At 37.9% G+C, this 13497-nt stretch overlaps 1 long non-coding RNA gene and 1 other non-coding gene across 2 annotated transcripts; both read left to right on the top strand.

The window, feature by feature from the left end:
* The first annotated feature begins 1765 nt into the window (after positions 1–1765).
* Positions 1766–6088, top strand: LOC139713860 (uncharacterized). The gene is made up of 4 exons (XR_011709653.1): positions 1766–2724; positions 3359–3456; positions 3988–4093; positions 5311–6088. It is a non-coding gene; the product is annotated as an uncharacterized lncRNA (long non-coding RNA).
* A 661-nt stretch (positions 6089–6749) lies between these two features.
* On the top strand, positions 6750–6822 carry Trnas-gga (transfer RNA serine (anticodon GGA)). The gene has a single exon. It is a non-coding gene; the product is annotated as a tRNA-Ser (tRNA).
* Positions 6823–13497: the final 6675 nt, after the last annotated feature.

Raw genomic sequence — 13497 nt, 5'->3', positions numbered from 1 at the left:
TCACATGACAAATATCTCTCTTTCCATTCATTGTGAGTTCCTTGAATTTAGGAAGCAGGTAGAGGAAATTTCATGAACAAAGTGTGAGGTTCGTCGGGCCTTCTTACTATTAAATCACATATACAGCACTGCACACTGGCAGTGGTCTGATGGTTCAGGACCAGTAAAATTTACTGTTTGACCAGTAACTTTTTCAGAAATGAACCAGTCAAAAATGAAAAAAACTGGGTACCTACTGGTCTGACAGACGGGCCACACCAGTAGAAACAAGAGACCCGGGGGGTCTCGCACTCACCTGAGTATCACAAGTTCATCTTCCATGCATTCTTGCAGACTCTTACCTGAGAAAATTGGAAACTTGTGGTGGGGGGGTAGCTTCGAGAGCAGGGGACATGGTGTTGATTGCATATTCCATCACACTGGTAAAAATACTTGTCAAGTACATTGTACTTTATAGAATGTTGGACTATGCATTGAAAAAAAAAAAAGACTTATAGCCCTATCACTTTTGATTCTAGAGAAGAATATTATTGAATATTCCTTACAAGGAAAGCATGGTGCCCATTCACACACTCTGAGATCCTATCCCCCTAGGAATGCTACAAGTTTGCCAAGTTTGGTGAAAGTCCATTATGTTGTTTTCAGCAAGAAGATGAAAATTTAAGTCCGCATTTGTCCCCCCCCCCCCCCCCCGATTTTTGGTGGGGGGGGGGGGGGGGGGGGGGGGGGGCAGCCCTGGATCTGCAATGAACAAACTTGGAACTACAGTCATCAATGTACAAACTCAAAGTAACTTTGCTTTATCACTTCTGGTTCTAGAGAAGAATTGGGCAATTCCACGGTAAATGGGTAGTTTTATGCACTCTAGACATAGAGCAATTTTATTTGAATATATTTGTTTTAATCATCTTTTTTTGTTTATTTCGTGAATAAATGTGGCAAGGTGAAATAAAATATTCAACCTCGTTGAGTCTTTTTGTCATTTTTTTGTGATGTGCTGGTTTGTTTGTTTTTATTTAATATTGTTGATAATGTGCAAATTTGAAATAAAAATTGACATAAATTGTAACTTGTATAAAATAAATTTTATTAGAAGACACGCACCCTGGATGGATTATAATTCAAAATTTATCGCCAATGCACCGAGAAATCATTTTCTTGCTCGCCCTGAACGATTACACGAGTTTTGAGAGAGTGGAAAGCAAGCTGGACCAAAAAGGTCGGCGTTCTGTCCTACTTCAGTTACGTACGTTCGGCCTCAATTTCGTTTGGTTTCCAGGCGTCAGAGTGCAGTTATTTTGTGTTAAATACACTTTGCTGACCACAGTTTCAAGTTAGGTTTTACTAATTCAACAGAAAATTAAATCAAATATTTAATATCCGTATTCAAAGTTACCAAATTCAATTTTCTGTCCACGCCGCGAACGTACGTAACTGCTAGTTGAGACACTCCAGAGTCGTTCGATTTAACACGGAAACGCCGACACTACCCTGAAGTTAGACATCTGCTTTCGGTTTCGCACCATAAGCATAGCTGTCTTTTCAGAACATTTAGTTATCTAGCTTCAGCTTCCGTTTCTAATTCTGTCCAGTATGTTACGTGCGTTCAGTGGGTACGCTCCGCTTGGTGGGACGCACGAACGGTGGACAGAATCTACAATCGGTCTTCGTTACGTGTGTTCGCACGCGCGTAACTCAGACAGATCGTTCCCATGTCTTGCTTACCTCCTTGTTTCGCGCCGTTCTGTCCGGGGTTGCGTATCGTTCGCATGAAATTTCCCGTGTTATGTCTGCATTGCGTACAATCCAGCATCGACTGCTCAGATCTGAATATGACGGAGGTGATTACGACTCTCACTGACAAAAGGTAAATTTTGCATTCTAGAGTAGAATCTTCCGTATTTTTAGGATTAATGGCCCTGCTGGCATTATTAGAAATTCTTTTGAGATTCTCTGTATGCTAGCTTTCACTACTCGTTTTCGAGTTCACACGGACGATAACTGAGCCAAGTCCCACATGTGTTATTTTTTGTTAGTAAATTCTTCGTTGCTTCCAGCTTCAAATAATCTTTCTTTTCATCTTTTCGTAATATTTTTTCCTCAAAATAAAACCAAACTGACAGTGACAGAACAGCAATGATCGAAAGCTAAGCCAAGAGTGGTACTTAGAATGGCTGAATACAAGTTTAACTCCACTGTCCATCGTGAGCTGACGCACTGTAACCGTGTTAACGTTAACTCGCTATTCAGTTTACGAAACGTAAACGAGTGTAACTGTAACATTTTGATATTGAATTTCGAAAGCCAGGCTAGCGCTACGCTAGTGACATGAGTCCTAAGTGCAAGTGTAACCACACGATATCGTTTGTGTATGTAGACACCCATGATCAAACAAGTTTCGAAAAGAAAATTTACCAGGCCTACATCGGGATTTGACTTGATTTATTTCTGCCTAAGCAAAGTGCAAACTCGACTTCTAACGTTGTTAATGTTGTCCTTCAGCCACATGAGCTCATGGATTGCAGTTCTCTCATGATATGATTTATTTATTTAGATTCTATTTCTATGTTTTGATGTAGACTAGACAACTAGCAACTGTTATGTGAGAAGCTGTGCTGCCCTGTTCTGCACCTTTTAGTGGTGATTCAATCTGTGTTGTGAGTGACCAGAGCGTCCCTTCGATCATCATGCTGGTGCCCAGCCTGTCTGCTTACCAGTGTTACGGTGAGGTGTATACATATTTTTGTGATTTTGCGGGAGGGCTCGTTGGAGCTAAGTGACCCTGAATCAATGTACAATATGTCCATAACACCCTGTCTTTTGTGGCCTGGACAGTTATCTGTGCAGAGCCTCATTCCAGCTGTCGCACCATCCACCATGTTCGCTCTTTGCTGGCCTGTGTCGTGTCCTAAAAACGATCCCTGTCATGAAATCAGCCCCAAATCTTTCTGCTCTAATAAATGTATGACATGACCAAAGTTCCGCAACTTCACTTCGCAGAAATTCTGCGATGTTATGTTTATTTACAGAACTATTTTGTATTTATTTAATGAAGATTATAAATTTGTATTGCATACATGAATTAATGACCACTAAGCAAATTGTGTAGGAGATATTAAATCTCTTTCTACAGTGGAAAACAAACATTACAAGTAACAGTAATACCTTTCAAAGAAGCCATGACCTCCATATTTTAATGCGATGCTATTATGTATTGTAAATATTTTATTTGTAGATGTCATAGAACTGGTACATGTGTAGTCTTCATTTTGTTGTCTTCCATGATATTTTGGTCCATTGTCATGTAGCCACATGTGTGCATATTTGGGGTTTTCTTCTGATACGATTATCACTATAGAAGCTGCGTGGCCCTGTTCTACAGCTTGCGGTGGAGATTTTCTGAGTGCCCAGAGCATCCCTTCATCATGACTAGCCTGTCTGCTTTTCAGTGATAAGGTGTGAATGCATATTTTCATTTCATTATGTAATCTTCCTTTTTTTTTTGTCCAAAAAGGCTGCTACATTGGCACTCTTAAATATATTAAGGGTGCATAATATATATATATATATTTTTTTTTTTTTTTTTTTTTTCAGACCATGACAAAAATAAAGAAGTTCCTTTTATGTACAGGACTATTTCTTATTCATTTTTAAAGTATATAAATTTATAGTGCATACATGAATAAATGATTGCAGAGCAGTTTGTGTAGGATGTTTGTAGGAGATATTGAATTGCTTTCTACAGTGTGAAACAAACAGTGATTGTTACCCTTCAAAGATAGAAGCCATGGCCTCCATATTTTTTGACACTATGGCATATTCTTCTTTATTATAAAGATTTTATCATAGATATCTTTTTGAATGATTATGTACAATTGTAGTTAGCCCTCCTTTTGTTGTTTTTGGTAATATCTTTATCCGTTGTCGTGTAGCCATATCTGTGGTTATCGGGGTTTTCACCAGATGTTATTATCATTTTATTTATAGAAGCTGCATTGCCGTGTTCTACAGCTTTTGATGGAAATTTTTTAAATCTCTGAGTGCCCAGAGCATCTCTTCATCATGCCAAGCATGTTTGCTTTCCAGTGATAAGGTATGTACAATGTATGCATATTTTCATGAAGTTGCAATCAATTCTTGGTATCGCCAGTGCGCAAAAAACTTCTGTGCATGCTGAAGAGCTCTGTCACAGATACACTTTGGGATTCTTTTGTGCCCTTGTTCACTTCTGGTTGTCTCACGCTAAGTAGAGGTCGCAGTTCCCATATGATTCAATGGAGTTAATTGTCTGCTTTTCCATTGCCATCCCTTTTTTCTTGGTTAAAATTCAGCTTAAAAGAGTTGGAAGTTTTTAAGTTTTACTGATTTGCGGTCACTAGAGTCCTGGTTCACTACTGCAAGGCTTCAATGTGCTGGTCACATGATGGAAAGCGAAGAAATCTTCAACAAAAATACCTCTGGATAAAGATAGAGCATGATCTGAGTGCATGAGCAGCCAAAACCAGGTCAAGTTTGTCCGGTAAGCTATCTCATAATGCATCTAGAACACTGCTCTCCGCACGGCAACTAGGTATTGGCGATACCAAGAATTACACCTATCCTTCTTTTTTTTTTAAACTTTGGCCAGGAAAGGTTGCTAGGTGGGTTGATAGATTGGAGGTCAACTTTTATTTTTCTATGACAAACATACATTGCTTTTATGTACAGAAGTATTCTTTATTTATTTCCCAAAATATATAAATATTGCATACATTACTAAATAATCAAACAGAAAAGAAATTCAAGAGGGCAAACATTGTGCAGAGGTGTTGATACTCAATTGCTGTCTGCAGCAAAAAATAAATATTACACATTACCTTTCGAAGATAGCGATAACTCACAGCCTCCTCCAAATTTCTATAATCCTATACAAGTGTATTCAAAACTTATTGGAAATGTTTTATTATTAGATGTCTTTGAATGAAGATTGTTAGATAAAACACAGCTCTTGTAATTGGATGGCTACACATACTTTTGTTTCTACAGTAACAGTTTTTTTTTTTCTAAAATTCCATTTTTTTTGTGTAAAATAAGAGTCTACTGTATTTGTAGTTTGTGTATTTTATTGCTTGGTTTATGGAATAACTATGCAGCAAAATGTTTAACTATGATTATTTCAATTGCGGGTGACATGTACATGGCTTTTGAACAATCTTTTATCTGCACTCAGTATGTAGGAATATTCCAAACTTTCAAAAATTGTGATAAAATGAACTCAATATATGTATTTGTTGATTATGTATGTATATATATATATTTTTTTTTTGACAGGTAAAAGACATCCTGGATGATGACTTGATGGGGAAACCAAGGCATGGAGTTTTCAAGTGGTCGTTCAAAGATGACATCTCCAGAGAATCTACAAACAATATCCTGTGCAGAATGCCTGATCCCATTCTCTTGGAGGAGCAAAGCACCACAAGACAGCAGTTGTTGTTTTTTCCTTCAAGTTGTAAACCATATCAGATATGACTTGAGCTTTTAATTTTTTGCAAGATACAATGTAATAAGAAACCACTTATGAAATTTTTATGAGCATACAATTCTACAAGGAATTCAAAGTTTAGCTTATGAAACATGGTCTTCAAATGGCTGAGGTATGAAACCACAAAGTAAACCAATGTTATTGAAATAGAAGATCTGGGTTTCAACTTTTATGAGGATCACTTTGTTCAACTTTCTTTTTGGATATCTCAGCCTTTTCAAAACTGATTTTCACTTAAGTAAACTTTCAATGCCTTTAAGAGAACCTACCTGGTATATGCTATTTCAAAAAGTTAAAAGCTGAGTCATCACCTAAATCAATACTTACCATCCCTTTTGTTGTAAAGCAAGATATAAACAGGGATACAACTGAATAAAAAAAGTTGTTACATTAGCTGCTTTGTTTCTTACTGTGGCTGATGAACATTAAGGCGATACAAGAACGAACAATGTCAATTTTTATTGTGTTCAGAGCCTGTATGTTGATTGAGTTTGGAATATGATGACTGAAATTCCAGGATGGGCCTTATACACCATTTGAATTGCATATGTATCGAATGGGCGGGCACATAAAAAGGGTGGGTTTTTTTTTTTGTGCGTGTGTTTGGTTTTTTTTTGGTCTAATTTACAAATCAACTCATAGATTGTAAAGTTAAGAGTTCTCTGACAGTACCTGAACATTTCGGAAAGTGTTATTCTTCGAAAACAGTTGATGGCACATTAACTTTTTGATGTTTCTTACTGTGACTGATTTACATTAAAGGTCCAGTTTACCTTTGGGAGCAGTGATTTGAAATATGTTCAAGATATCACATGTGATGCATATGTGTCGGTCTGTTGTATCACAATATCCTACCATTTAAAATGTTTGCAATAAAGCCGAAAGTATAAGGAGATATCAGTATTATTCTTGATAAACCATATGTTTCTTAACTATGGCTGATGGACATTAAGGCGATAGAAGAGTGAACAATGCAAGTTTAATTCTTGTTTATGGAGCCTGTATGAGCCTAGATACACCATACTGCATTGAATTGGCAGGCAAAGAAAAGGGCGCTTTCAAATTCATGGAATTTTTCTGTCAAGGTGTTTTCATTGCTGTCAGGCAGAAGCTCGGTGGTCTAGTGGAGATGACGCCTGTCCGGAGATCAGGGGGTCGTAGGTTCAAATCCTGCTCGAGTATGTACGTCCATGATTTATTAATTTTTTTTCTGCTGTCAGGCAGAAGCTCGATGGTCTAGTGGAGATGACGCCTGTCCGGAGATCAGGGGGTCGTAGGTTCAAATCCTGCTCGAGTATGTACGCCCATGATTTTTTATATCATGGCTACTATAGAAACACTGAACAATTCAGAAAGTGTCATTCTTTGTGTATTGATTTCCTATTAGGATTATTTCCTTAATGAATGTTACAACTATTCATTTTCAAATGAATGTAAATTGAAATGAACAGATTTAACTGTTGCACTATCAAATGACAGTTTCTTTTCACATTGAAATCAGCTATTGGTACATTAACTGCTTTATGTTTCTGACTGTGGCTGATGGACATTAAATGCAATAGAAAAATGAACAATGCAAGTTTTAATTCTTGTTTCCAGAGCCTGTGTGTTGATTGAGTTTGGGATGTGATGACTGAAATTCTAGTTAATTCCTTATAAACTGTATCTTAACATTTGTATGTAATTTTGTATCAGTAAAAAAACAAATCACTTTAGTTTTAAATTTGGACAGGCAATATACAATCCACTTGATTTACATGTATGTGTATGTAGGAATATCAATTCAAGGTGTAATGGACACGAAATGGTAACTGCTGACCCAATGACAACAGCAAAATGCTCCTTTACATACAATATTTCGATATTTCAGCCTTTGTATATACTGCACATTGCGGTTTAAAATTAACTACACAATATACTGGAGAATGGGAGTGTATTGTATACCTTGGAAATTAAAAAACTCTGTAGAGTTCAAGTTTCTGTCCTACTCTTGTGTTACATACGTTCACCACTAATGCAGTGATACATGTCATATCATGTACATTTTTTGTACTTTGGAATTTCAAGAAACTCCATGCCAATGAAGCTTTGGCTTTTCCTCACACACACATGCACCCATACAGATATTGAATATGACAACAGTTTGCCCGATTATGGAGGAACTTAGTACAAACATGATCTCACCTTTCGGATATGATGCACAAATTTTCTGGCATTAATCATGAATGCACACTTCAAAATGACACAAATAATGAATGTTTTCACAAATATGGACACCCTAAATTGTTCTTATCACAATGTATCAGCACAATAAATAGTGTCAGATGATTTCAAATCAATATTTGTATTCTTTGTATGAGGAATCCATCATTCCAATATTTCTGTCCTACTCTATGTGTTACACGCGTTCGCCCCATAGCTATTACACATGTCTTACTTACATACCCACTCAAGCTCTATTTGAATACAAAGTTATCTTTTCCTACTTAAAAATATTTAATATAGGTATTAGGCAACCAAACTCTGAAATATGGATACTCTGAAGACAATTTTAATTTTTCATGTTTTTCCAACCTAAAACTACCCATTTACTGTGGAAATGCCCAATTGTAAATATTCCTTAATGTTGAAGGGGGGATTGGGCCCCCTAGGGGCCCCCAAGGGGAGCATGGTGCCCTATTGAATCTTATTGATCTTAACCTGCTGGCATGCTACCTGTCAAGTTTGGTGAATATTCATCAAGGGGTTTTAAATGATTATGAACATATTGTACAATGTACATCACCATTTGAACCCATCCCATCCCATTCCCTTGGGGCCCAAGGGAGGGGGGCATCACTGTTTCTGCCATGAACAAACTTGAGACAACAGTCATCAATATAATGAATCACTGTGTTAAAGGCGCAGAGTCCCGGTAGTGTAGAGGGCGCTGTTGATGATACTGCCGATCACCGTTAGCACTGATACGAAGATTGCCGAAGTTGAGCTGTCATCAAGAGTAAAGCGCGTAGGTGTTGCTAAGTACTGTAGTCTTTGTTGTCTTCTCTGCGCATCACGCAGTCTGTAGTAATGCCAGGGTGCGTGCACATACAACGTGTACTTTTATGTGCTTCTTACATATTATGACATCACAAAAGAAGTTTGCTAAAGCTGTCATCCCCCTCAGCCAAATCATGAGCCGAACTGTGATCGGACCACCGACTACAGTTGATCGGACTTCTTCGGACTCGGTGAAATGGGTCACAGCGTAAGCGCTAAAGAGGAGTCAATAGCGTAGGTCTCTATAGAAAACTTGCGCCGTGCACCCGCGTATGCATTTGACTATAAAAACACCGGGACCATGTGCCTATAACTTAATAGCTCTAACACGTCTGGTTCTAGAGAAGAAGAAGACATCACAGACAATTCCCTATTCTTACTTCTATACATACGTGTAGGGCCATTTACTGTATGCAATGTTTCTTCGATAAAAAGATGAAGAGATAGCATCAAACTTTCATATTCAAGTTTTGCACTTTATGTACGAAGTAATAGTCCCATCTTTTATGTCAATACCTTACTGTTGACAAGTGGGTTTCTTCAAAGCAGGGATATCATTACTATTTTTAGAATTTTGAATTTAAATAATGATTTTGATATTGTTCCCAACTCTTTACATTCATCATTTAGTCACTCATCTTTAAGCACTGCATACAATGTATGAAAATATCATTTATCAATAATTGCATTAAAAACATCACTGGTCTACAGTTTGATATTGTTTCCATCTCTTTACATGGAAAAGACATCACAGAATGTCCCGCCCACAGGAGAACAAATGGCACACTATATGATCATGTTTATCCAATTACTGACTGACTAACCCATATTGTACAATTAAATAACACATCCCTACTTTTTCTTCAAAATAAAAGCAACCCCCCCCCCCACTTTGCCATGCTTTTTCCCATTATGAGAATCTTCATTCATTCCAGTCAAATTGCATTGTGTGAGATATCTCTACAATGAAGGCACTGAACCTTTTCATCATACAGTCTGACACCACGATCATGCGCTCATGTCAAAGTGCACTGGGGAAAGGGAGTTGGTGGGGTGGGGGTGATTCTTTATTAATACAATACACGTTGATTTGTAAATCTGACTTAGAATTCATTCTCCAAATTGATGCCAGCAGAGGATAACCTGAACATTACAAGTGCTTTTAAAGCCACCTGTTTCTGTATGATTGCATTTATCTCTTTTACATAATGCCACCAAATCTCCATTGCGATTTTTTCTTTTGATACTCTACAACTTACATGTATTCCCTTTGTATATCATTCCCTGACATTTTTCAAACCTCATTTCAGAGCCAGTTTTGTAGTTAATCCATGCAGAGTGCCTAATGTATGCAGAGCGATTCAATCTGTGTAAACCCAAACGGTGCTTGAAGTCACACGTACGACGACGGACGACAACGCAACATTCCCAGATGTGGAGAGGAGTCCGTTCGTTGGAGCGTGACAAAGTGAAGGCAGAGCCACGGCAGTGTGACACTGCACTTAGACACGCTCCAGTTAAAGTCGAGTTCAAATATATCATCCGTTTTCACACACACAAAGGCTCTGCATGAAATTAGTGATGACTGCCTCTCAGTGTGAAACGTAAACAGCCTGGGAATCTAAGCTTCCCGACGATATTTGTTTTTCTATTGTTTACATTATAAGTAAAGTTTGTTTCATGGGCACAACTTGAACGCAAAGAGACAAAAAAGCAGCCTTGATGCATTTCATATTCTTTTTGAGTATGAAAATGAACACTTACATGATTGTATGCTTTCCAAAGTTTGGTTAACATTTGCTAGTTTACTACTTACAAACATCCAACTAGTACCAGATTTAAAGTTTCAGCAAATTTACCATTTCTGGAGAGTTGTATAACCTTGAACTTGATATTGGAATCTGATGATACCCTCTTGGTGTTTTTTTATACAATGTAGCTAACCGCATCTCTATGTGCAAAGCAGAACCAAACTTAAAACAAAGCTGTTGACATAGCTACAAACAATGTACTCGCTATTAAATAGTTTCATATAACTTTAATAGGTTGTCATGTACAAATGTACACTGAGTGCTCTTTATGACTGCATGAAACTTGCACTACATGCTATCCACATTTAATTTCATAAATCATTCTTTTTACAAGACCAATCACACGTCTCAATTGAAACCGATTTAAAGGCTACATAAAAACTTCAAATGTTTTGTCCACTTCAACTGATAAGTCTTGGTCTGATGTTGATGTGAGAAAAAAAAATGTACAATAAAAAAACATGGCATTTTTTTTACAAGTTACTATGGATAATTACAATAAATTGATATGAATCTCTTTATCATATAAGCAATATCAACAGAAAAATGCCTGAAAAAAAAAAGAAAACCAATGAAGGACAAATGTATGAACCCAACCTGAGTAAAAATATACTTAACTGATCTAATGATCAATAAACTTAATACTGTAGATTATCAATTGCACATTTTCATTTCATCAAAGGCATTAATTGTATGTTCAATCTGAAATTTGCATGTAACACATTTAATTTATTGCATGAATAACTACTCAAACAGAATTAATAACAGAGTGCATAGGAAATGAAGCATACTTGTACACCAGGTAACTGACCTGAGCAGAATCTTACGACTCAATTTATTAAAAACATTACAAGCTCACACGATGATCCTGCATACATTATGTAAAGTTACACATGTACAATGTACAAGCTACAACATGTTTGCCTGGCTGAGTCATACATGTATACCATGGTGATGAATGCAATATCCAGCATATTACATTGACTGATAATGATTCCAAGTTTATGTTTTCCACCCAACATCTGCATCTTTACCAGGTGTACACTATCACACATCATGTAATGGTAGCCAGACCTACAAGATGGAATGGCTTTACCCATGACATGCACAGCACTGGCATTCCTGGAGGCAAAATTAATCTAAAATTCATTACAGGAAATAGGGTTAGCGAAAAAACACCCCCCCCCCCCCCCCCCCTTCCATCCCATACACATCATAATACACACACACCCATCCTTCTCAACGATGAGTGATGCACATACAGTACAGACACAATGCAAGCACTGCCAGGGGGTACACTCCATGTGCAGTAGAGATCCCCCGCATCCCTGCGCCACGGCAGCGGACATTAAAATGCAACACTTGAAAGAGATCTGTGAATCCATTGACCTTTGGTATTTACATCAATACGCGACCGTGTATGATTTGAAACGGGAACTCCGCGACATCTCAGTACTGCATGGCCTCTCTGATTCGTTGCCGCAGCACGATGGCGGCATGTGCGTGTCTGCTACTGTACTTCCCATGCTGCAGTACATGTACATACTGAAACAGGCCAACTTTTAAAATTGGTGAAATTTCTGCACGTCCTTCTTTGGCTGTTACAAATATCAATGCTGTCCAGTACAGTAACTACAGGCATATTAATACAGTATGATATCAACAGAAGGCTACCAACTCCAAAGCAGCTTGACGGATTTATAGCTGATATCATTTTAAAAAGAAAATTCTTTTTTCTTTTAAACCACTCCATAATGTGTCTATTACTTGTTTCTCTCTGAGATACATTGTATCATTTACCTATCGTTTAAACTTATTTTCCTGGTCCATTCACTCTATGCTAGATCAACCTCTTCTGTTGACTTCATCTTTAAATAATGATTACACATAGATTTAAAAAACAAACAAACAAACAAACAAACCTGCATGTCATTCCTGTATCTTCATTTCTTCATGGCATCATAAATTTAAACTATTTCAGCATTAAATTACCCACCAGGTCTGATCTCTGCTGCATAAAATGCAAGTTTTTATTGTATGTTGGTTTTAAACAGTTTTTATTTCTAGTTACAGCATATACATTGTAGGCATACTGTATATGCCAAACATTTCACAAGGTTTTTATTGTCACAAATTTCACGAGTCAGGTGCTATTCCCGAAATTAAAGACACGCGAAAATATTGACTCTAATCATGCTATGAATGTGATGTACATGTATACTCCGTTCGATACAGGACTCCACAATCGCGAATTTAACCACTCGCGAAATTGTTGGGAAGTTCTGATTCTCGAAAATTTAGACTCGCTAAATATATGGCGTATACAGTACATTAGTAGATGTACTCTGTAAATCTTTACAGACAATACACAGGTGTACACTGTGTAATTTGTGAACTACCACATCATAACCTGCCCTTAAATCTCAGGAAGGTCCTTGGATGACCTCAGCGAAGTCCTGACCCAAGATCTGAAGACAATAGAGGAGTACTTCATCTTTGGAGACTTTACCCCAACCCTTCATAGACTTTTACAGCCTTCCATCTTTAATAGTAACCATCTTGCCAATGCTATCACACATGAGGAGCTTCCCAAGTACGGTTGTACATGTACCTTGGAGTTGCATGGGACCGCCCTCTGTAGTATCGAGAACACCTAAAGAGAGTTGCAGACAACTTGAAATCACAGGTCAACAACATCGGGAAACTCACAAGCAATAACTGGGGTTCAAAAGCCAGTACTCTGCGAACTGCAACACTACCCTTCGTTAAAACTCAAGTGCAGAGTACTGCTCATCTTCGTGGGCCAACAGCTGCCACAAGAAACAAGTTGACAAGGTCCTGAACTTGGCAATGCAAACAGTCTCAGGCACACTCAAGATCACCCCTCATACTGGCTGCCTGTTTGACACATTACTTCCCCCTCCCTACGCAGGAAGGAAAAGATGGCAAGGGTTGCCAATGTCATCAATGCAGACCCTGACTTTCCAATCCTGCAAGCCAGTCTGGATATCCCTCCTGTCAATGGAAAACTTTGACTCCAAAGCTGAATGGTACAGATGCTGGTCAGATGCTGTCTCCAACACCACTCAAGTTACGTGCAACACCATCACTGACCCAACAGCA

The sequence above is a fragment of the Diadema antillarum genome, unplaced genomic scaffold, assembly GCF_040938485.1.
Source record: "Diadema antillarum isolate AM-2024a unplaced genomic scaffold, OU_Dant_1.0 seq00002080_RagTag, whole genome shotgun sequence".
NCBI classification, from domain to species: domain Eukaryota; kingdom Metazoa; phylum Echinodermata; class Echinoidea; order Diadematoida; family Diadematidae; genus Diadema; species Diadema antillarum.
Note: the sequence above shows the minus strand (reverse complement) of the source record. Positions and strands in the feature narration are given on the sequence as shown.